Below are 22,464 nucleotides of genomic sequence, written 5' to 3' on the forward strand. Positions count from 1 at the left end.
TTATCGTCATTTTCATGCTTCTAGGGAGCCAAAACTCAAGATTTGGCTCATGGTTAAAAGTGACTTAAAAAGGCCCAAATGCTCACTTTGAGGGATTAAAACGTGTTTATTCACTGCGGGAAGAGATATAAACAACATTTAGAGTAAATTAATGTTCATGCGAGAACGTTCAATTTTTCATGCAAAACGATCGATGACCCGCGACTTGATGAAATTGCTCCGAGATGACCAAAATGGTCCGTTTTGATAATTTTCATCTTTCAACTAATTTTGACTCTCAGAGGTGCATCATCACTTTTGGAGATAAAATGAGCATCTTTATCGTCATTTTCATGCTTCTAGGGAGCCAAAACTCAAGATTTGGCTCATGGTTAAAAGTGACTTAAAAAGGCCCAAATGCTCACTTCGAGGGCTTAAAACGTGTTTATTCACTGCGGGAAGAGATATAAACAACATTTAGAGTAAATTAATGTTCATGCGAGAACGTTCAATTTTTCATGCAAAACGATCGATGACCCGCGACCTGATGAAATTGCTCTGAGATGACCAAAATGGTCCGTTTTAAAACCTTCCATCTTTCAACTAATTCTGACTTTCAGAGGTGGATCATCACTTTTGGAGATAAAATGAACATCTTTATCGTCATTTTCATGCTTCTAAGGAGCCAAAACTCAAGATTTGGCTCATGGTTAAAAGTGAATTAAAAGGACCCAAATGCTCACTTCGAGGGCTTAAAACGTGTTTATTCACTGCGGGAAGAGATATAAACAACATTTAGAGTAAATTAATGTTCATGCAAGAACGTTCAATTTTCATGCAAAACGATCGATGACCTGCGACCTGATGAAATTGCTCCGAAATGACCAAAATGGTCCGTTTTGAAAATTTTCATCTTTCAACGAATTTTGACTCTCAGAGGTGGATCATCACTTTTGGAGATAAAATGAGCATCTTTATCGTCATTTTCATGCTGCTAGGGAGCCAAAACTCAAGATTTGGCTCATGGTTAAAAGTGACTTAAAAAGGCCCAAATGCTCACTTCGAGGGCTTAAAACGTGTTTATTCACTGCGGGAAGAGATATAAACAACATTTAGAGTGAATTATTGTTCATGCGAGAACGTTCAATTTTTCATGCAAAACGATCGTTGACCCGCGACCTGATGAAATTGCTCTGAGATGACCAAAATGGTCCGTTTTGAAAATGTTCATCTTTCAACTAATTTTTACTCTCAGAGGTGGATCATCACTTTTGGAGCTAAAATGAGCATCTTTATAGTCATTTTCATGCTTCTAGGGAGCCAAAACTCAAGATTTGGCTCATGGTTAAAAGTGACTTAAAAAGGCCCAAATGCTCACTTCGAGGGCTTAAAACGTGTTTATTCACTGTGGGAAGAGATATAAACAACATTTAGAGTAAATTATTGTTCATGCAAGAACGTTCAATTTTTCATGCAAAACGATCGATGACCCGCGACCTGATGAAATTGCTCCGAGATGACCAAAATGGTCCGTTTTGAAAATTTTCATCTTTCAACTAATTTTGACTCTCAGAGGTGGATCATCACTTTTGGATATAAAATGAGCATCTTTATCGTCATTTTCATGCTTCTAGGGAGCCAAAACTCAAGATTTGGCTCATGGTTAAAAGTGACTTAAAAAGGCCCAAATGCTCACTTTGAGGGATTAAAACGTGTTTATTCACTGCGGGAAGAGATATAAACAACATTTAGAGTAAATTAATGTTCATGCAAGAACGTTCAATTTTTCATGCAAAACGATCGATGACCCGCGACCTGATGAAATTGCTCCGAGATTACCAAAATGGTCCGTTTTGAAAATGTTCATCTTTCAACTAATCTTGACTCTCAGAGGTGGATCATCACTTTTGGGGATAAAATGAGCATCTTTATCGTCATTTCATGCTTCTAGGGAGCCAAAATTCAAGATTTGGCTCATGGGTAAAAGTGACTTAAAAAGGCCCAAATGCTCACTTCGAGGGCTTAAAACGTGTTTATTCACTGCGGGAAGAGATATAAACAACATTTAGAGTAAATTATTGTTCATGGGAGAACGTTCAGTTTTTCATGCAAAACGATCGATGACCCGCGACCTGATGAAATTGCTCTGAGATGACCAAAATGGTCCGTTTTAAAACCTTCCATCTTTCAACTAATTCTGACTTTCAGAGGTGGATCATCACTTTTGGAGATAAAATGAGCATCTTTATCGTCATTTTCATGCTTCTAAGGAGCCAAAACTCAAGATTTGGCTCATGGTTAAAAGTGAATTAAAAGGACCCAAATGCTCACTTCGAGGGCTTAAAACGTGTTTATTCACTGCGGGAAGAGATATAAACAACATTTAGAGCAAATTAATGTTCATGCAAGAACGTTCAATTTTCATGCAAAACGATCGATGACCCGTGACCTGATGAAATTGCTCCGAAATGACCAAAATGGTCCGTTTTGAAAATTTTCATCTTTCAACTAATTTTGACTCTCAGAGGTGGATCATCACTTTTGGAGATAAAATGAGCATCTTTATCGTCATTTTCATGCTGCTAGGGAGCCAAAACTCAAGATTTGGCTCATGGTTAAAAGTGACTTAAAAAGGCCCAAATGCTCACTTCGAGGGCTTAAAACGTGTTTATTCACTGCGGGAAGAGATATAAACAACATTTAGAGTGAATTATTGTTCATGCGAGAACGTTCAATTTTTCATGCAAAACGATCGTTGACCCGCGACCTGATGAAATTGCTCTGAGATGACCAAAATGGTCCGTTTTGAAAATGTTCATCTTTCAACTAATTTTTACTCTCAGAGGTGGATCATCACTTTTGGAGCTAAAATGAGCATCTTTATAGTCATTTTCATGCTTCTAGGGAGCCAAAACTCAAGATTTGGCTCCTGGGTAAAAGTGACTTAAAAGGACCCAAATGCTCACTTCGAGGGCTTAAAACGTGTTTATTCACTGTGGGAAGAGATATAAACAACATTTAGAGTAAATTATTGTTCATGCGAGAACATTCAATTTTTCATGCAAAACGATCGATGACCCGCGACCTGATGAAATTGCTCCGAGATGACCAAAATGGTCCGTTTTGATAATTTTCATCTTTCAACTAATTTTGACTCTCAGAGGTGCATCATCACTTTTGGAGATAAAATGAGCATCTTTATCGTCATTTTCATGCTTCTAGGGAGCCAAAACTCAAGATTTGGCTCATGGTTAAAAGTGACTTAAAAAGGCCCAAATGCTCACTTCGAGGGCTTAAAACGTGTTTATTCACTGCGGGAAGAGATATAAACAACATTTAGAGTAAATTAATGTTCATGCGAGAACGTTCAATTTTTCATGCAAAACGATCGATGACCCGCGACCTGATGAAATTGCTCTGAGATGACCAAAATGGTCCGTTTTAAAACCTTCCATCTTTCAACTAATTCTGACTTTCAGAGGTGGATCATCACTTTTGGAGATAAAATGAACATCTTTATCGTCATTTTCATGCTTCTAAGGAGCCAAAACTCAAGATTTGGCTCATGGTTAAAAGTGAATTAAAAGGACCCAAATGCTCACTTCGAGGGCTTAAAACGTGTTTATTCACTGCGGGAAGAGATATAAACAACATTTAGAGTAAATTAATGTTCATGCAAGAACGTTCAATTTTTCATGCAAAACGATCGATGACCCGCGACCTGATGAAATTGCTCCGAGATGACCAAAATGGTCCGTTTTGAAAATTGTCATCTTTCAACTAATTTTGACTCTCAGAGGTGGATCATCACTTTTGGAGATAAAATGAGCATCTTTATCGTCATTTTCATGCTTCTAGGGAGCCAAAACTCAAGATTTGGCTCATGGTTAAAAGTGACTTAAAAGGACCCAAATGCTCACTTCGAGGGCTTAAAACGTGTTTATTCACTGCGGGAAGAGATATAAACAACATTTAGAGTAAATTAATGTTCATGCAAGAACGTTCAATTTTTCATGCAAAACGATCGATGACCCGCGACCTGATGAAATTGCTCCGAGATGACCAAAATGGTCCGTTTTGAAAATGTTCATCTTTCAACTAATTTTGACTCTCAGAGGTGGATCATCACTTTTGGATATAAAATGAGCATCTTTATCATCATTTTCATTCTTCTAGGGAGCCAAAACTCAAGATTTGGCTCATGGTTAAAAGTGACTTAAAAATGCCCAAATGCTCACTTTGAGGGATTAAAACGTGTTTATTCACTGCGGGAAGAGATATAAACAACATTTAGAGTAAATTAATGTTCATGCAAGAACGTTCAATTTTTCATGCAAAACAATCGATGACCCGCGACCTGATGAAATTGCTCCGAGATGACCAAAATGGTCCGTTTTGAAAATTTTCATCTTTCAACTAATTTTGACTCTCAGAGGTGGATCATCACTTTTGGATATAAAATGAGCATCTTTATCGTCATTTTCATGCTTCTAGGGAGCCAAAACTCAAGATTTGGCTCATGGTTAAAAGTGACTTAAAAACGCCCAAATGCTCACTTCGAGGGCTTAAAACGTGTTTATTCACTGCGGGAAGAGATATAAACAACATTTAGAGTAAATTATTGTTCATGCGAGAACGTTCAATTTTTCATGCAAAACGATCGATGACCCGCGACCTGATGAAATTGCTCTGAGATGACCAAAATGGTCCGTTTTAAAACCTTCCATCTTTCAACTAATTCTGACTTTCAGAGGTGGATCATCACTTTTGGAGATAAAATGAGCATCTTTATCGTCATTTTCATGCTTCTAAGGAGCCAAAACTCAAGATTTGGCTCATGGTTAAAAGTGAATTAAAAGGACCCAAATGCTCACTTCGAGGGCTTAAAACTTGTTTATTCACTGCGGGAAGAGATATAAACAACATTTAGAGTAAATTAATGTTCATGCAAGAACGTTCAATTTTTCATGCAAAACGATCGATGACCCGCGACCTGATGAAATTGCTCCGAGATGACCAAAATGGTCCGTTTTGAAAATTTTCATCTTTGAACTAATTTTGACTCTCAGAGGTGGATCATCACTTTTGGAGATAAAATGAGCATCTTTATCGTCATTTTCATGCTTCTAGGGAGCCAAAACTCAAGATTTGGCTCATGGTTAAAAGTGACTTAAAAAGGCCCAAATGCTCACTTCGAGGGCTTAAAACGTGTTTATTCACTGCGGGAAGAGATATAAACAACATTTAGAGTAAATTAATGTACATGCCAGAACGTTCAATTTTTCATGCAAAACGATCGATGACCCGCGACCTGATGAAATTGCTCTGAGATGACCAAAATAGTCCGTTTCGAAAATGTTCATCTTTCAACTAATTTTGACTCTCAGAGGTGGATCGTCACTTTTGGAGATAAAATGAGCATCTTTATCGTCATTTTCATACTTCTAGGGAGCCAAAACTCAAGATTTGGCTCATGGTTAAAAGTGACTTAAAAAGGCCCAAATGCTCACTTTGAGGGCTGAAAACGTGTTTATTCACTGCGGGAAGAGATATAAACAACATTTAGAGTAAATTAATGTTCATGCAAGAACGTTCAATTTTTCATGCAAAACGATCGATGACCCGCGACCTGATGAAATTGCTCCGAGATGACCAAAATGGTCCGTTTTGAAATTTTTCATCTTTCAACTAATTTTGACTCTCAGTGGTGGATCATCATTTTTTGGAGATAAAATGAGCATCTTTATCGTCATTTTCATGCTTCTAGGGAGCCAAAACTCAAGATTTGGCTCATGGTTAAAAGTGACTTAAAAAGGCCCAAATGCTCACTTCGAGGGCTTAAAACGTGTTTATTCACTGCGGGAAGAGATATAAACAACATTTAGAGTAAAATAATGTTCATGCGAGAACGTTCAATTTTTCATGCAAAACGATCGTTGACCCGCGACCTGATGAAATTGCTCTGAGATGACCAAAATGGTCCGTTTTGAAAATGTTCATCTTTCCACTAATTTTTACTCTCAGAGGTGGATCATCACTTTTGGAGCTAAAATGAGCATCTTTATCGTCATTTTCGTGCTTCTAGGGAGCCTAAACTCAAGATTTGGCTCATGGTTAAAAGTGACTTAAAAAGGCCCATATGCTCACTTCGAGGGCTTAAAACGTGTTTATTCACTGCGGGAAGAGATATAAACAACATTTAGAGTAAAATAATGTTCATGCGAGAACGTTCAATTTTTCATGCAAAACGATCGTTGACCCGCGACCTGATGAAATTGCTCCGAGATGACCAAAATGGTCCGTTTTGAAAATTTTCATCTTTCAACTAATCTTGACTCTCAGAGGTGGATCATCACTTTTGGAGATAAAATGAGCATCTTTATCGTCATTTCATGCTTCTAGGGAGCCCAAATTCAAGATTTGGCTCATGGTTAAAAGTGACTTAAAAGGCCCAAATGCTCACTTCGAGGGCTTAAAACGTGTTTATTCACTACGGGAAGAGATATAAACAACATTTAGAGTAAATTATTGTTCATGCGAGAACGTTCAATTTTTCATGCAAAACGATCGATGACCCGCGACCTGATGAAATTGCTCCGAGATGACCAAAATGGTCCATTTTGAAAATGTTCATCTTTCAACTAATTTTGACTCTCACAGGTGGATCATCACTTTTGGATATAAAATGAGCATCTTTATAGTCATTTTCATGCTTCTAGGGAGCCAAAACTCAAGATTTGGCTCCTGGGTAAAAGTGACTTAAAAGGACCCAAATGCTCACTTCGAGGGCTTAAAACGTGTTTATTCACTGTGGGAAGAGATATAAACAACATTTAGAGTAAATTATTGTTCATGCGAGAACATTCAATTTTTCATGCAAAACGATCGATGACCCGCGACCTGATGAAATTGCTCCGAGATGACCAAAATGGTCCGTTTTGATAATTTTCATCTTTCAACTAATTTTGACTCTCAGAGGTGCATCATCACTTTTGGAGATAAAATGAGCATCTTTATCGTCATTTTCATGCTTCTAGGGAGCCAAAACTCAAGATTTGGCTCATGGTTAAAAGTGACTTAAAAAGGCCCAAATGCTCACTTCGAGGGCTTAAAACGTGTTTATTCACTGCGGGAAGAGATATAAACAACATTTAGAGTAAATTAATGTTCATGCGAGAACGTTCAATTTTTCATGCAAAACGATCGATGACCCGCGACCTGATGAAATTGCTCTGAGATGACCAAAATGGTCCGTTTTAAAACCTTCCATCTTTCAACTAATTCTGACTTTCAGAGGTGGATCATCACTTTTGGAGATAAAATGAACATCTTTATCGTCATTTTCATGCTTCTAAGGAGCCAAAACTCAAGATTTGGCTCATGGTTAAAAGTGAATTAAAAGGACCCAAATGCTCACTTCGAGGGCTTAAAACGTGTTTATTCACTGCGGGAAGAGATATAAACAACATTTAGAGTAAATTAATGTTCATGCAAGAACGTTCAATTTTTCATGCAAAACGATCGATGACCCGCGACCTGATGAAATTGCTCCGAGATGACCAAAATGGTCCGTTTTGAAAATTGTCATCTTTCAACTAATTTTGACTCTCAGAGGTGGATCATCACTTTTGGAGATAAAATGAGCATCTTTATCGTCATTTTCATGCTTCTAGGGAGCCAAAACTCAAGATTTGGCTCATGGGTAAAAGTGACTTAAAAGGACCCAAATGCTCACTTCGAGGGCTTAAAACGTGTTTAGTCACTGCGGGAAGAGATATAAACAACATTTAGAGTAAATTATTGTTCATGCGAGAACGTTCAATTTTTCATGCAAAACGATCGATGACCCGCGACCTGATGAAATTGCTCCGAGATGACCAAAATGGTCCGTTTTGAAAATTTTCATCTTTTAACTAATTTTGACTCTCAGAGGTGGATCATCACTTTTGGATATAAAATGAGCATCTTTATCGTCATTTTCATGCTTCTAGGGAGCCAAAACTCAAGATTTGGCTCATGGTTAAAAGTGACTTAAAAGGACCCAAATGCTCACTTCGAGGGCTTAAAACGTGTTTATTCACTGCGGGAAGAGATATAAACAACATTTAGAGTAAATTAATGTTCATGCAAGAACGTTCAATTTTTCATGCAAAACGATCGATGACCCGCGACCTGATGAAATTGCTCCGAGATGACCAAAATGGTCCGTTTTGAAAATGTTCATCTTTCAACTAATTTTGACTCTCAGAGGTGGATCATCACTTTTGGATATAAAATGAGCATCTTTATCATCATTTTCATTCTTCTAGGGAGCCAAAACTCAAGATTTGGCTCATGGTTAAAAGTGACTTAAAAATGCCCAAATGCTCACTTTGAGGGATTAAAACGTGTTTATTCACTGCGGGAAGAGATATAAACAACATTTAGAGTAAATTAATGTTCATGCAAGAACGTTCAATTTTTCATGCAAAACAATCGATGACCCGCGACCTGATGAAATTGCTCCGAGATGACCAAAATGGTCCGTTTTGAAAATTTTCATCTTTCAACTAATTTTGACTCTCAGAGGTGGATCATCACTTTTGGATATAAAATGAGCATCTTTATCGTCATTTTCATGCTTCTAGGGAGCCAAAACTCAAGATTTGGCTCATGGTTAAAAGTGACTTAAAAACGCCCAAATGCTGACTTCGAGGGCTTAAAACGTGTTTATTCACTGCGGGAAGAGATATAAACAACATTTAGAGTAAATTATTGTTCATGCGAGAACGTTCAATTTTTCATGCAAAACGATCGATGACCCGCGACCTGATGAAATTGCTCTGAGATGACCAAAATGGTCCGTTTTAAAACCTTCCATCTTTCAACTAATTCTGACTTTCAGAGGTGGATCATCACTTTTGGAGATAAAATGAGCATCTTTATCGTCATTTTCATGCTTCTAAGGAGCCAAAACTCAAGATTTGGCTCATGGTTAAAAGTGAATTAAAAGGACCCAAATGCTCACTTCGAGGGCTTAAAACGTGTTTATTCACTGCGGGAAGAGATATAAACAACATTTAGAGTAAATTAATGTTCATGCAAGAACGTTCAATTTTTCATGCAAAACGATCGATGACCCGCGACCTGATGAAATTGCTCCGAGATGACCAAAATGGTCCGTTTTGAAAATTTTCATCTTTGAACTAATTTTGACTCTCAGAGGTGGATCATCACTTTTGGAGATAAAATGAGCATCTTTATCGTCATTTTCATGCTTCTAGGGAGCCAAAACTCAAGATTTGGCTCATGGTTAAAAGTGACTTAAAAAGGCCCAAATGCTCACTTCGAGGGCTTAAAACGTGTTTATTCACTGCGGGAAGAGATATAAACAACATTTAGAGTAAATTAATGTACATGCCAGAACGTTCAATTTTTCATGCAAAACGCTCGATGACCCGCGACCTGATGAAATTGCTCTGAGATGACCAAAATAGTCCGTTTCGAAAATGTTCATCTTTCAACTAATTTTGACTCTCAGAGGTGGATCGTCACTTTTGGAGATAAAATGAGCATCTTTATCGTCATTTTCATACTTCTAGGGAGCCAAAACTCAAGATTTGGCTCATGGTTAAAAGTGACTTAAAAAGGCCCAAATGCTCACTTTGAGGGCTGAAAACGTGTTTATTCACTGCGGGAAGAGATATAAACAACATTTAGAGTAAATTAATGTTCATGCAAGAACGTTCAATTTTTCATGCAAAACGATCGATGACCCGCGACCTGATGAAATTGCTCCGAGATGACCAAAATGGTCCGTTTTGAAATTTTTCATCTTTCAACTAATTTTGACTCTCAGTGGTGGATCATCATTTTTTGGAGATAAAATGAGCATCTTTATCGTCATTTTCATGCTTCTAGGGAGCCAAAACTCAAGATTTGGCTCATGGTTAAAAGTGACTTAAAAAGGCCCAAATGCTCACTTCGAGGGCTTAAAACGTGTTTATTCACTGCGGGAAGAGATATAAACAACATTTAGAGTAAAATAATGTTCATGCGAGAACGTTCAATTTTTCATGCAAAACGATCGTTGACCCGCGACCTGATGAAATTGCTCTGAGATGACCAAAATGGTCCGTTTTGAAAATGTTCATCTTTCCACTAATTTTTACTCTCAGAGGTGGATCATCACTTTTGGAGCTAAAATGAGCATCTTTATCGTCATTTTCGTGCTTCTAGGGAGCCTAAACTCAAGATTTGGCTCATGGTTAAAAGTGACTTAAAAAGGCCCATATGCTCACTTCGAGGGCTTAAAACGTGTTTATTCACTGCGGGAAGAGATATAAACAACATTTAGAGTAAAATAATGTTCATGCGAGAACGTTCAATTTTTCATGCAAAACGATCGTTGACCCGCGACCTGATGAAATTGCTCCGAGATGACCAAAATGGTCCGTTTTGAAAATTTTCATCTTTCAACTAATCTTGACTCTCAGAGGTGGATCATCACTTTTGGAGATAAAATGAGCATCTTTATCGTCATTTCATGCTTCTAGGGAGCCCAAATTCAAGATTTGGCTCATGGTTAAAAGTGACTTAAAAGGCCCAAATGCTCACTTCGAGGGCTTAAAACGTGTTTATTCACTACGGGAAGAGATATAAACAACATTTAGAGTAAATTATTGTTCATGCGAGAACGTTCAATTTTTCATGCAAAACGATCGATGACCCGCGACCTGATGAAATTGCTCCGAGATGACCAAAATGGTCCATTTTGAAAATGTTCATCTTTCAACTAATTTTGACTCTCAGAGGTGGATCATCACTTTTGGATATAAAATGAGCATCTTTATCGTCATTTTCATGCTTCTAGGGAGCCAAAACTCAAGATTTGGCTCATGGTTAAACGTGACTTAAAAAGGCCCAAATGCTCACTTTGAGGGATTAAAACGTGTTTATTCACTGTGAGAAGAGATATAAACAACATTTAGAGTAAATTAATGTTCATGCAAGAACGTTCAATTTTTCATGCAAAACGATCGATGACCCGCGACCTGATGAAATCGCTCCGAGATGACCAAAATGGTCCGTTTTGAAAATTTTCATCTTTCAACTAATCTTGACTCTCAGAGGTGGATCATCACTTTTGGAGATAAAATGAGCATCTTTATCGTCATTTCATGCTTCTAGGGAGCCAAAATTCAAGATTTGGCTCATGGTTAAAAGTGACTTAAAAAGGCCCAAATGCTCACTTCGAGGGCTTAAAACGTGTTTATTCACTACGGGAAGAGATATAAACAACATTTAGAGTAAATTATTGTTCATGCGAGAACGTTCAATTTTTCATGCAAAACGATCGATGACCCGCGACCTGATGAAATTGCTCTGAGATGACCAAAATGGTCCGTTTTAAAACCTTCCATCTTTCAACTAATTCTGACTTTCAGAGGTGGATCATCACTTTTGGAGATAAAATGAGCATCTTTATCGTCATTTTCATGCTTCTAAGGAGCCAAAACTCAAGATTTGGCTCATGGTTAAAAGTGAATTAAAATGACCCAAATGCTCACTTCGAGGGCTTAAAACGTGTTTAGTCACTGCGGGAAGAGATATAAACAACATTTAGAGTAAATTATTGTTCATGCGAGAACGTTCAATTTTTCATGCAAAACGATCGATGACCCGCGACCTGATGAAATTGCTCCGAGATGACCAAAATGGTCCGTTTTGAAAATTTTCATCTTTCAACTAATTTTGACTCTCAGAGGTGGATCATCACTTTTGGATATAAAATGAGCATCTTTATCGTCATTTTCATACTTCTAGGGAGCCAAAACTCAAGATTTGGCTCATGGTTAAAAGTGACTTAAAAAGGCCCAAATGCTCACTTTGAGGGCTGAAAACGTGTTTATTCACTGCGGGAAGAGATATAAACAACATTTAGAGTAAATTAATGTTCATGCAAGAACGTTCAATTTTTCATGCAAAACGATCGATGACCCGCGACCTGATGAAATTGCTCCGAGATGACCAAAATGGTCCGTTTTGAAATTTTTCATCTTTCAACTAATTTTGACTCTCAGTGGTGGATCATCACTTTTGGAGATAAAATGAGCATCTTTATCGTCATTTTCATGCTTCTAGGGAGCCAAAACTCAAGATTTGGCTCATGGTTAAAAGTGACTTAAAAAGGCCCAAATGCTCACTTCGAGGGCTTAAAACGTGTTTATTCACTGCGGGAAGAGATATAAACAACATTTAGAGTAAAATAATGTTCATGCGAGAACGTTCAATTTTTCATGCAAAACGATCGTTGACCCGCGACCTGATGAAATTGCTCTGAGATGACCAAAATGGTCCGTTTTGAAAATGTTCATCTTTCCACTAATTTTTACTCTCAGAGGTGGATCATCACTTTTGGAGCTAAAATGAGCATCTTTATCGTCATTTTCGTGCTTCTAGGGAGCCTAAACTCAAGATTTGGCTCATGGTTAAAAGTGACTTAAAAAGGCCCAAATGCTCACTTCGAGGGCTTAAAACGTGTTTATTCACTGCGGGAAGAGATATAAACAACATTTAGAGTAAAATAATGTTCATGCGAGAACGTTCAATTTTTCATGCAAAACGATCGTTGACCCGCGACCTGATGAAATTGCTCCAAGATGACCAAAATGGTCCGTTTTGAAAATTTTCATCTTTCAACTAATCTTGACTCTCAGAGGTGGATCATCACTTTTGGAGATAAAATGAGCATCTTTATCGTCATTTCATGCTTCTAGGGAGCCCAAATTCAAGATTTGGCTCATGGTTAAAAGTGACTTAAAAGGCCCAAATGCTCACTTCGAGGGCTTAAAACGTGTTTATTCACTACGGGAAGAGATATAAACAACATTTAGAGTAAATTATTGTTCATGCGAGAACGTTCAATTTTTCATGCAAAACGATCGATGACCCGCGACCTGATGAAATTGCTCCGGGATGACCAAAATGGTCCATTTTGAAAATGTTCATCTTTCAACTAATTTTGACTCTCAGAGGTGGATCATCACTTTTGGATATAAAATGAGCATCTTTATCGTCATTTTCATGCTTCTAGGGAGCCAAAACTCAAGATTTGGCTCATGGTTAAACGTGACTTAAAACGGCCCAAATGCTCACTTTGAGGGATTAAAACGTGTTTATTCACTGTGGGAAGAGATATAAACAACATTTAGAGTAAATTAATGTTCATGCAAGAACGTTCAATTTTTCATGCAAAACGATCGATGACCCGCGACCTGATGAAATTGCTCCGAGATGACCAAAATGGTCCGTTTTGAAAATTTTCATCTTTCAACTAATCTTGACTCTCAGAGGTGGATCATCACTTTTGGAGATAAAATGAGCATCTTTATCGTCATTTCATGCTTCTAGGGAGCCAAAATTCAAGATTTGGCTCATGGTTAAAAGTGACTTAAAAAGGCCCAAATGCTCACTTCGAGGGCTTAAAACGTGTTTATTCACTACGGGAAGAGATATAAACAACATTTAGAGTAAATTATTGTTCATGCGAGAACGTTCAATTTTTCATGCAAAACGATCGATGACCCGCGACCTGATGAAATTGCTCTGAGATGACCAAAATGGTCCGTTTTAAAACCTTCCATCTTTCAACTAATTCTGACTTTCAGAGGTGGATCATCACTTTTGGAGATAAAATGAGCATCTTTATCGTCATTTTCATGCTTCTAAGGAGCCAAAACTCAAGATTTGGCTCATGGTTAAAAGTGAATTAAAATGACCCAAATGCTCACTTCGAGGGCTTAAAACGTGTTTAGTCACTGCGGGAAGAGATATAAACAACATTTAGAGTAAATTATTGTTCATGCGAGAACGTTCAATTTTTCATGCAAAACGATCGATGACCCGCGACCTGATGAAATTGCTCCGAGATGACCAAAATGGTCCGTTTTGAAAATTTTCATCTTTCAACTAATTTTGACTCTCAGAGGTGGATCATCACTTTTGGATATAAAATGAGCATCTTTATCGTAATTTTCATGCTTCTAGGGAGCCAAAACTCAAGATTTGGCTCATGGTTAAAAGTGACTTAAAAATGCCCAAATGCTCACTTTGAGGGATTAAAACGTGTTTATTCACTGCGGGAAGAGATATAAACAACATTTAGAGTAAATTAATGTTCATGCAAGAACGTTCAATTTTTCATGCAAAACAATCGATGACCCGCGACCTGATGAAATTGCTCCGAGATGACCAAAATGGTCCGTTTTGAAAATTTTCATCTTTCAACTAATTTTGACTCTCAGAGGTGGATCATCACTTTTGGATATAAAATGAGCATCTTTATCGTCATTTTCATGCTTCTAGGGAGCCAAAACTCAAGATTTGGCTCATGGTTAAAAGTGACTTAAAAAGGCCCAAATGCTCACTTCGAGGGCTTAAAACGTGTTTATTCACTGCGGGAAGAGATATAAACAACATTTAGAGTAAATTATTGTTCATGCGAGAACGTTCAATTTTTCATGCAAAACGATCGATGACCCGCGACCTGATGAAATTGCTCTGAGATGACCAAAATGGTCCGTTTTAAAACCTTCCATCTTTCAACTAATTCTGACTTTCAGAGGTGGATCATCACTTTTGGAGATAAAATGAGCATCTTTATCGTCATTTTCATGCTTCTAAGGAGCCAAAACTCAAGATTTGGCTCATGGTTAAAAGTTAATTAAAAGGACCCAAATGCTCACTTCGAGGGCTTAAAACGTGTTTATTCACTGCGGGAAGAGATATAAACAACATTTAGAGTAAATTAATGTTCATGCAAGAACGTTCAATTTTTCATGCAAAACGATCGATGACCCGCGACCTGATGAAATTGCTCCGAGATGACCAAAATGGTCCGTTTTGAAAATTTTCATCTTTGAACTAATTTTGACTCTCAAAGGTGGATCATCACTTTTGGAGATAAAATGAGCATCTTTATCGTCATTTTCATGCTTCTAGGGAGCCAAAACTCAAGATTTGGCTCATGGTTAAAAGTGACTTAAAAAGGCCCAAATGCTCACTTCGAGGGCTTAAAACGTGTTTATTCACTGCGGGAAGAGATATAAACAACATTTAGAGTAAATTAATGTACATGCCAGAACGTTCAATTTTTCATGCAAAACGATCGATGACCCGCGACCTGATGAAATTGCTCTGAGATGACCAAAATAGTCCGTTTCGAAAATGTTCATCTTTCAACTAATTTTGACTCTCAGAGGTGGATCGTCACTTTTGGAGATAAAATGAGCATCTTTATCGTCATTTTCATACTTCTAGGGAGCCAAAACTCAAGATTTGGCTCATGGTTAAAAGTGACTTAAAAAGGCCCAAATGCTCACTTTGAGGGCTGAAAACGTGTTTATTCACTGCGGGAAGAGATATAAACAACATTTAGAGTAAATTAATGTTCATGCAAGAACGTTCAATTTTTCATGCAAAACGATCGATGACCCGCGACCTGATGAAATTGCTCTGAGATGACCAAAATGGTCCGTTTTGAAAATTTTCATCTTTCAACTAATTTTGACTCTCAGTGGTGGATCATCACTTTTGGAGATAAAATGAGCATCTTTATCGTCATTTTCATGCTTCTAGGGAGCCAAAACTCAAGATTTGGCTCATGGTTAAAAGTGACTTAAAAAGGCCCAAATGCTCACTTCGAGGGCTTAAAACGTGTTTATTCACTGCGGGAAGAGATATAAACAACATTTAGAGTAAAATAATGTTCATGCGAGAACGTTCAATTTTTCATGCAAAACGATCGTTGACCCGCGACCTGATGAAATTGCTCTGAGATGACCAAAATGGTCCGTTTTGAAAATGTTCATCTTTCCACTAATTTTTACTCTCAGAGGTGGATCATCACTTTTGGAGCTAAAATGAGCATCTTTATCGTCATTTTCGTGCTTCTAGGGAGCCTAAACTCAAGATTTGGCTCATGGTTAAAAGTGACTTAAAAAGGCCCATATGCTCACTTCGAGGGCTTAAAACGTGTTTATTCACTGCGGGAAGAGATATAAACAACATTTAGAGTAAAATAATGTTCATGCGAGAACGTTCAATTTTTCATGCAAAACGATCGTTGACCCGCGACCTGATGAAATTGCTCCGAGATGACCAAAATGGTCCGTTTTGAAAATTTTCATCTTTCAACTAATCTTGACTCTCAGAGGTGGATCATCACTTTTGGAGATAAAATGAGCATCTTTATCGTCATTTCATGCTTCTAGGGAGCCCAAATTCAAGATTTGGCTCATGGTTAAAAGTGACTTAAAAGGCCCAAATGCTCACTTCGAGGGCTTAAAACGTGTTTATTCACTACGGGAAGAGATATAAACAACATTTAGAGTAAATTATTGTTCATGCGAGAACGTTCAATTTTTCATGCAAAACGATCGATGACCCGCGACCTGATGAAATTGCTCCGAGATGACCAAAATGGTCCATTTTGAAAATGTTCATCTTTCAACTAATTTTGACTCTCAGAGGTGGATCATCACTTTTGGATATAAAATGAGCATCTTTATCGTCATTTTCATGCTTCTAGGGAGCCAAAACTCAAGATTTGGCTCATGGTTAAACGTGACCTAAAAAGGCCCAAATGCTCACTTTGAGGGATTAAAACGTGTTTATTCACTGTGGGAAGAGATATAAACAACATTTAGAGTAAATTAATGTTCATGCAAGAACGTTCAATTTTTTATGCAAAACGATCGATGACCCGCGACCTGATGAAATTGCTCCGAGATGACCAAAATGGTCCGTTTTGAAAATGTTCATCTTTCAACTAATCTTGACTCTCAGAGGTGGATCATCACTTTTGGAGATAAAATGAGCATCTTTATCGTCATTTCATGCTTCTAGGGAGCCAAAATTCAAGATTTGGCTCATGGTTAAAAGTGACTTAAAAAGGCCCAAATGCTCACTTCGAGGGCTTAAAACGTGTTTATTCACTACGGGAAGAGATATAAACAACATTTAGAGTAAATTATTGTTCATGCGAGAACGTTCAATTTTTCATGCAAAACGATCGATGACCCGCGACCTGATGAAATTGCTCTGAGATGACCAAAATGGTCCGTTTTAAAACCTTCCATCTTTCAACTAATTCTGACTTTCAGAGGTGGATCATCACTTTTGGAGATAAAATGAGCATCTTTATCGTCATTTTCATGCTTCTAAGGAGCCAAAACTCAAGATTTGGCTCATGGTTAAAAGTGAATTAAAATGACCCAAATGCTCACTTCGAGGGCTTAAAACGTGTTTAGTCACTGCGGGAAGAGATATAAACAACATTTAGAGTAAATTATTGTTCATGCGAGAACGTTCAATTTTTCATGCAAAACGATCGATGACCCGCGACCTGATGAAATTGCTCCGAGATGACCAAAATGGTCCGTTTTGAAAATTTTCATCTTTCAACTAATTTTGACTCTCAGAGGTGGATCATCACTTTTGGAGATAAAATGAGCATCTTTATCGTCATTTTCATGCTTCTAGGGAGCCAAAACTCAATATTTGGCTCATGGTTAAAAGTGACTTAAAAAGGACCAAATGCTCACTTCGAGGGCTTAAAACGTGTTTATTCACTGCGGGAAGAGATATAAACAACATTTAGAGTAAATTAAAGTTCATGCAAGAACGTTCAATTTTTCATGCAAAACGATCGATGACCCGCGACCTGATGAAATTGCTCCGAGATGACCAAAATGGTCCGTTTTGAAAATTTTCATCTTTCAACTAATTTTGACTCTCAGAGGTGGATCATCACTTTTGGATATAAAATGAGCATCTTTATCGTAATTTTCATGCTTCTAGGGAGCCAAAACTCAAGATTTGGCTCATGGTTAAAAGTGACTTAAAAGGACCCAAATGCTCACTTCGAGGGCTTAAAACGTGTTTATTCACTGCGGGAAGAGATATAAACAACATTTAGAGTAAATTAATGTTCATTCAAGAACGTTCAATTTTTCATGCAAAACGATCGATGACCCGCGACCTGATGAAATTGCTCCGAGATGACCAAAATGGTCCGTTTTGAAAATGTTCATCTTTCAACTAATTTTGACTCTCAGAGGTGGATCATCACTTTTGGATATAAAATGAGCATCTTTATCATCATTTTCATTCTTCTAGGGAGCCAAAACTCAAGATTTGGCTCATGGTTAAAAGTGACTTAAAAATGCCCAAATGCTCACTTTGAGGGATTAAAACGTGTTTATTCACTGCGGGAAGAGATATAAACAACATTTAGAGTAAATTAATGTTCATGCAAGAACGTTCAATTTTTCATGCAAAACAATCGATGACCCGCGACCTGATGAAATTGCTCCGAGATGACCAAAATGGTCCGTTTTGAAAATTTTCATCTTTCAACTAATTTTGACTCTCAGAGGTGGATCATCACTTTTGGATATAAAATGAGCATCTTTATCGTCATTTTCATGCTTCTAGGGAGCCAAAACTCAAGATTTGGCTCATGGTTAAAAGTGACTTAAAAAGGCCCAAATGCTCACTTCGAGGGCTTAAAACGTGTTTATTCACTGCGGGAAGAGATATAAACAACATTTAGAGTAAATTATTGTTCATGCGAGAACGTTCAATTTTTCATGCAAAACGATCGATGACCCGCGACCTGATGAAATTGCTCTGAGATGACCAAAATGGTCCGTTTTAAAACCTTCCATCTTTCAACTAATTCTGACTTTCAGAGGTGGATCATCACTTTTGGAGATAAAATGAGCATCTTTATCGTCATTTTCATGCTTCTAAGGAGCCAAAACTCAAGATTTGGCTCATGGTTAAAAGTGAATTAAAAGGACCCAAATGCTCACTTCGAGGGCTTAAAACGTGTTTATTCACTGCGGGAAGAGATATAAACAACATTTAGAGTAAATTAATGTTCATGCAAGAACGTTCAATTTTTCATGCAAAACGATCGATGACCCGCGACCTGATGAAATTGCTCCGAGATGACCAAAATGGTCCGTTTTGAAAATTTTCATCTTTGAACTAATTTTGACTCTCAAAGGTGGATCATCACTTTTGGAGATAAAATGAGCATCTTTATCGTCATTTTCATGCTTCTAGGGAGCCAAAACTCAAGATTTGGCTCATGGTTAAAAGTGACTTAAAAAGGCCCAAATGCTCACTTCGAGGGCTTAAAACGTGTTTATTCACTGCGGGAAGAGATATAAACAACATTTAGAGTAAATTAATGTACATGCCAGAACGTTCAATTTTTCATGCAAAACGATCGATGACCCGCGACCTGATGAAATTGCTCTGAGATGACCAAAATAGTCCGTTTCGAAAATGTTCATCTTTCAACTAATTTTGACTCTCAGAGGTGGATCGTCACTTTTGGAGATAAAATGAGCATCTTTATCGTCATTTTCATACTTCTAGGGAGCCAAAACTCAAGATTTGGCTCATGGTTAAAAGTGACTTAAAAAGGCCCAAATGCTCACTTTGAGGGCTGAAAACGTGTTTATTCACTGCGGGAAGAGATATAAACAACATTTAGAGTAAATTAATGTTCATGCAAGAACGTTCAATTTTTCATGCAAAACGATCGATGACCCGCGACCTGATGAAATTGCTCCGAGATGACCAAAATGGTCCGTTTTGAAAATTTTCATCTTTCAACTAATTTTGACTCTCAGTGGTGGATCATCACTTTTGGAGATAAAATGAGCATCTTTATCGTCATTTTCATGCTTCTAGGGAGCCAAAACTCAAGATTTGGCTCATGGTTAAAAGTGACTTAAAAAGGCCCAAATGCTCACTTCGAGGGCTTAAAACGTGTTTATTCACTGCGGGAAGAGATATAAACAACATTTAGAGTAAAATAATGTTCATGCGAGAACGTTCAATTTTTCATGCAAAACGATCGTTGACCCGCGACCTGATGAAATTGCTCTGAGATGACCAAAATGGTCCGTTTTGAAAATGTTCATCTTTCCACTAATTTTTACTCTCAGAGGTGGGTCATCACTTTTGGAGCTAAAATGAGCATCTTTATCGTCATTTTCGTGCTTCTAGGGAGCCTAAACTCAAGATTTGGCTCATGGTTAAAAGTGACTTAAAAAGGCCCATATGCTCACTTCGAGGGCTTAAAACGTGTTTATTCACTGCGGGAAGAGATATAAACAACATTTAGAGTAAAATAATGTTCATGCGAGAACGTTCAATTTTTCATGCAAAACGATCGTTGACCCGCGACCTGATGAAATTGCTCCGAGATGACCAAAATGGTCCGTTTTGAAAATTTTCATCTTTCAACTAATCTTGACTCTCAGAGGTGGATCATCACTTTTGGAGATAAAATGAGCATCTTTATCGTCATTTCATGCTTCTAGGGAGCCAAAATTCAAGATTTGGCTCATGGTTAAAAGTGACTTAAAAAGGCCCAAATGCTCACTTCGAGGGCTTAAAACGTGTTTATTCACTACGGGAAGAGATATAAACAACATTTAGAGTAAATTATTGTTCATGCGAGAACGTTCAATTTTTCATGCAAAACGATCGATGACCCGCGACCTGATGAAATTGCTCCGAGATGACCAAAATGGTCCATTTTGAAAATTTTCATCTTTCAACTAATTTTGACTCTCAGAGGTGGATCATCACTTTTGGATATAAAATGAGCATCTTTATCGTCATTTTCATGCTTCTAGGGAGCCAAAACTCAAGATTTGGCTCATGGTTAAACGTGACTTAAAAAGGCCCAAATGCTCACTTTGAGGGATTAAAACGTGTTTATTCACTGTGGGAAGAGATATAAACAACATTTAGAGTAAATTAATGTTCATGCAAGAACGTTCAATTTTTCATGCAAAACGATCGATGACCCGCGACCTGATGAAATTGCTCCGAGATGACCAAAATGGTCCGTTTTGAAAATTTTCATCTTTCAACTAATCTTGACTCTCAGAGGTGGATCATCACTTTTGGAGATAAAATGAGCATCTTTATCGTCATTTCATGCTTCTAGGGAGCCAAAATTCAAGATTTGGCTCATGGTTAAAAGTGACTTAAAAAGGCCCAAATGCTCACTTCGAGGGCTTAAAACGTGTTTATTCACTACGGGAAGAGATATAAACAACATTTAGAGTAAATTATTGTTCATGCGAGAACGTTCAATTTTTCATGCAAAACGATCGATGACCCGCGACCTGATGAAATTGCTCTGAGATGACCAAAATGGTCTGTTTTAAAACCTTCCATCTTTCAACTAATTCTGACTTTCAGAGGTGGATCATCACTTTTGGAGATAAAATGAGCATCTTTATCGTCATTTTCATGCTTCTAAGGAGCCAAAACTCAAGATTTGGCTCATGGTTAAAAGTGAATTAAAATGACCCAAATGCTCACTTCGAGGGCTTAAAACGTGTTTAGTCACTGCGGGAAGAGATATAAACAACATTTAGAGTAAATTATTGTTCATGCGAGAACGTTCAATTTTTCATGCAAAACGATCGATGACCCGCGACCTGATGAAATTGCTCCGAGATGACCAAAATGGTCCGTTTTGAAAATTTTCATCTTTCAACTAATTTTGACTCTCAGAGGTGGATCATCACTTTTGGATATAAAATGAGCATCTTTATCGTCATTTTCATGCTTCTAGGGAGCCAAAACTCAAGATTTGGCTCATGGTTAAAAGTGACTTAAAAGGACCCAAATGCTCACTTCGAGGGCTTAAAACGTGTTTATTCACTGCGGGAAGAGATATAAACAACATTTAGAGTAAATTAATGTTCATGCAAGAACGTTCAATTTTTCATGCAAAACGATCGATGACCCGCGACCTGATGAAATTGCTCCGAGATGACCAAAATGGTCCGTTTTGAAAATTTTCATCTTTCAACTAATTTTGAATCTCAGAGGTGGATCATCACTTTTGGATATAAAATGAGCATCTTTATAGTCATTTTCATGCTTCTAGGGAGCCAAAACTCAAGATTTGGCTCATGGGTAAAAGTGACTTAAAAGCACCCAAATGCTCACTTCGAGGGCTTAAAACGTGTTTATTCACTGTGGGAAGAGATATAAACAACATTTAGAGTAAATTATTGTTCATGCGAGAACATTCAATTTTTCATGCAAAACGATCGATGACCCGCGACCTGATGAAATTGCTCCGAGATGACCAAAATGGTCCGTTTTGAAAATTTTCATCTTTCAACTAATTTTGACTCTCAGAGGTGCATCATCACTTTTGGAGATAAAATGAGCATCTTTATCGTCATTTTCATGCTTCTAGGGAGCCAAAACTCAAGATTTGGCTCATGGTTAAAAGTGACTTAAAAAGGCCCAAATGCTCACTTCGAGGGCTTAAAACGTGTTTATTCACTGCGGGAAGAGATATAAACAACATTTAGAGTAAATTATTGTTCATGCGAGAACTTTCAATTTTTCATGCAAAACGATCGATGACCCGCGACCTGATGAAATTGC

This window comes from Lissotriton helveticus, chromosome 2_1 (genome assembly GCF_964261635.1).
Source record: "Lissotriton helveticus chromosome 2_1, aLisHel1.1, whole genome shotgun sequence".
In the NCBI taxonomy this organism is placed as follows: Eukaryota; Metazoa; Chordata; class Amphibia; order Caudata; family Salamandridae; genus Lissotriton; species Lissotriton helveticus.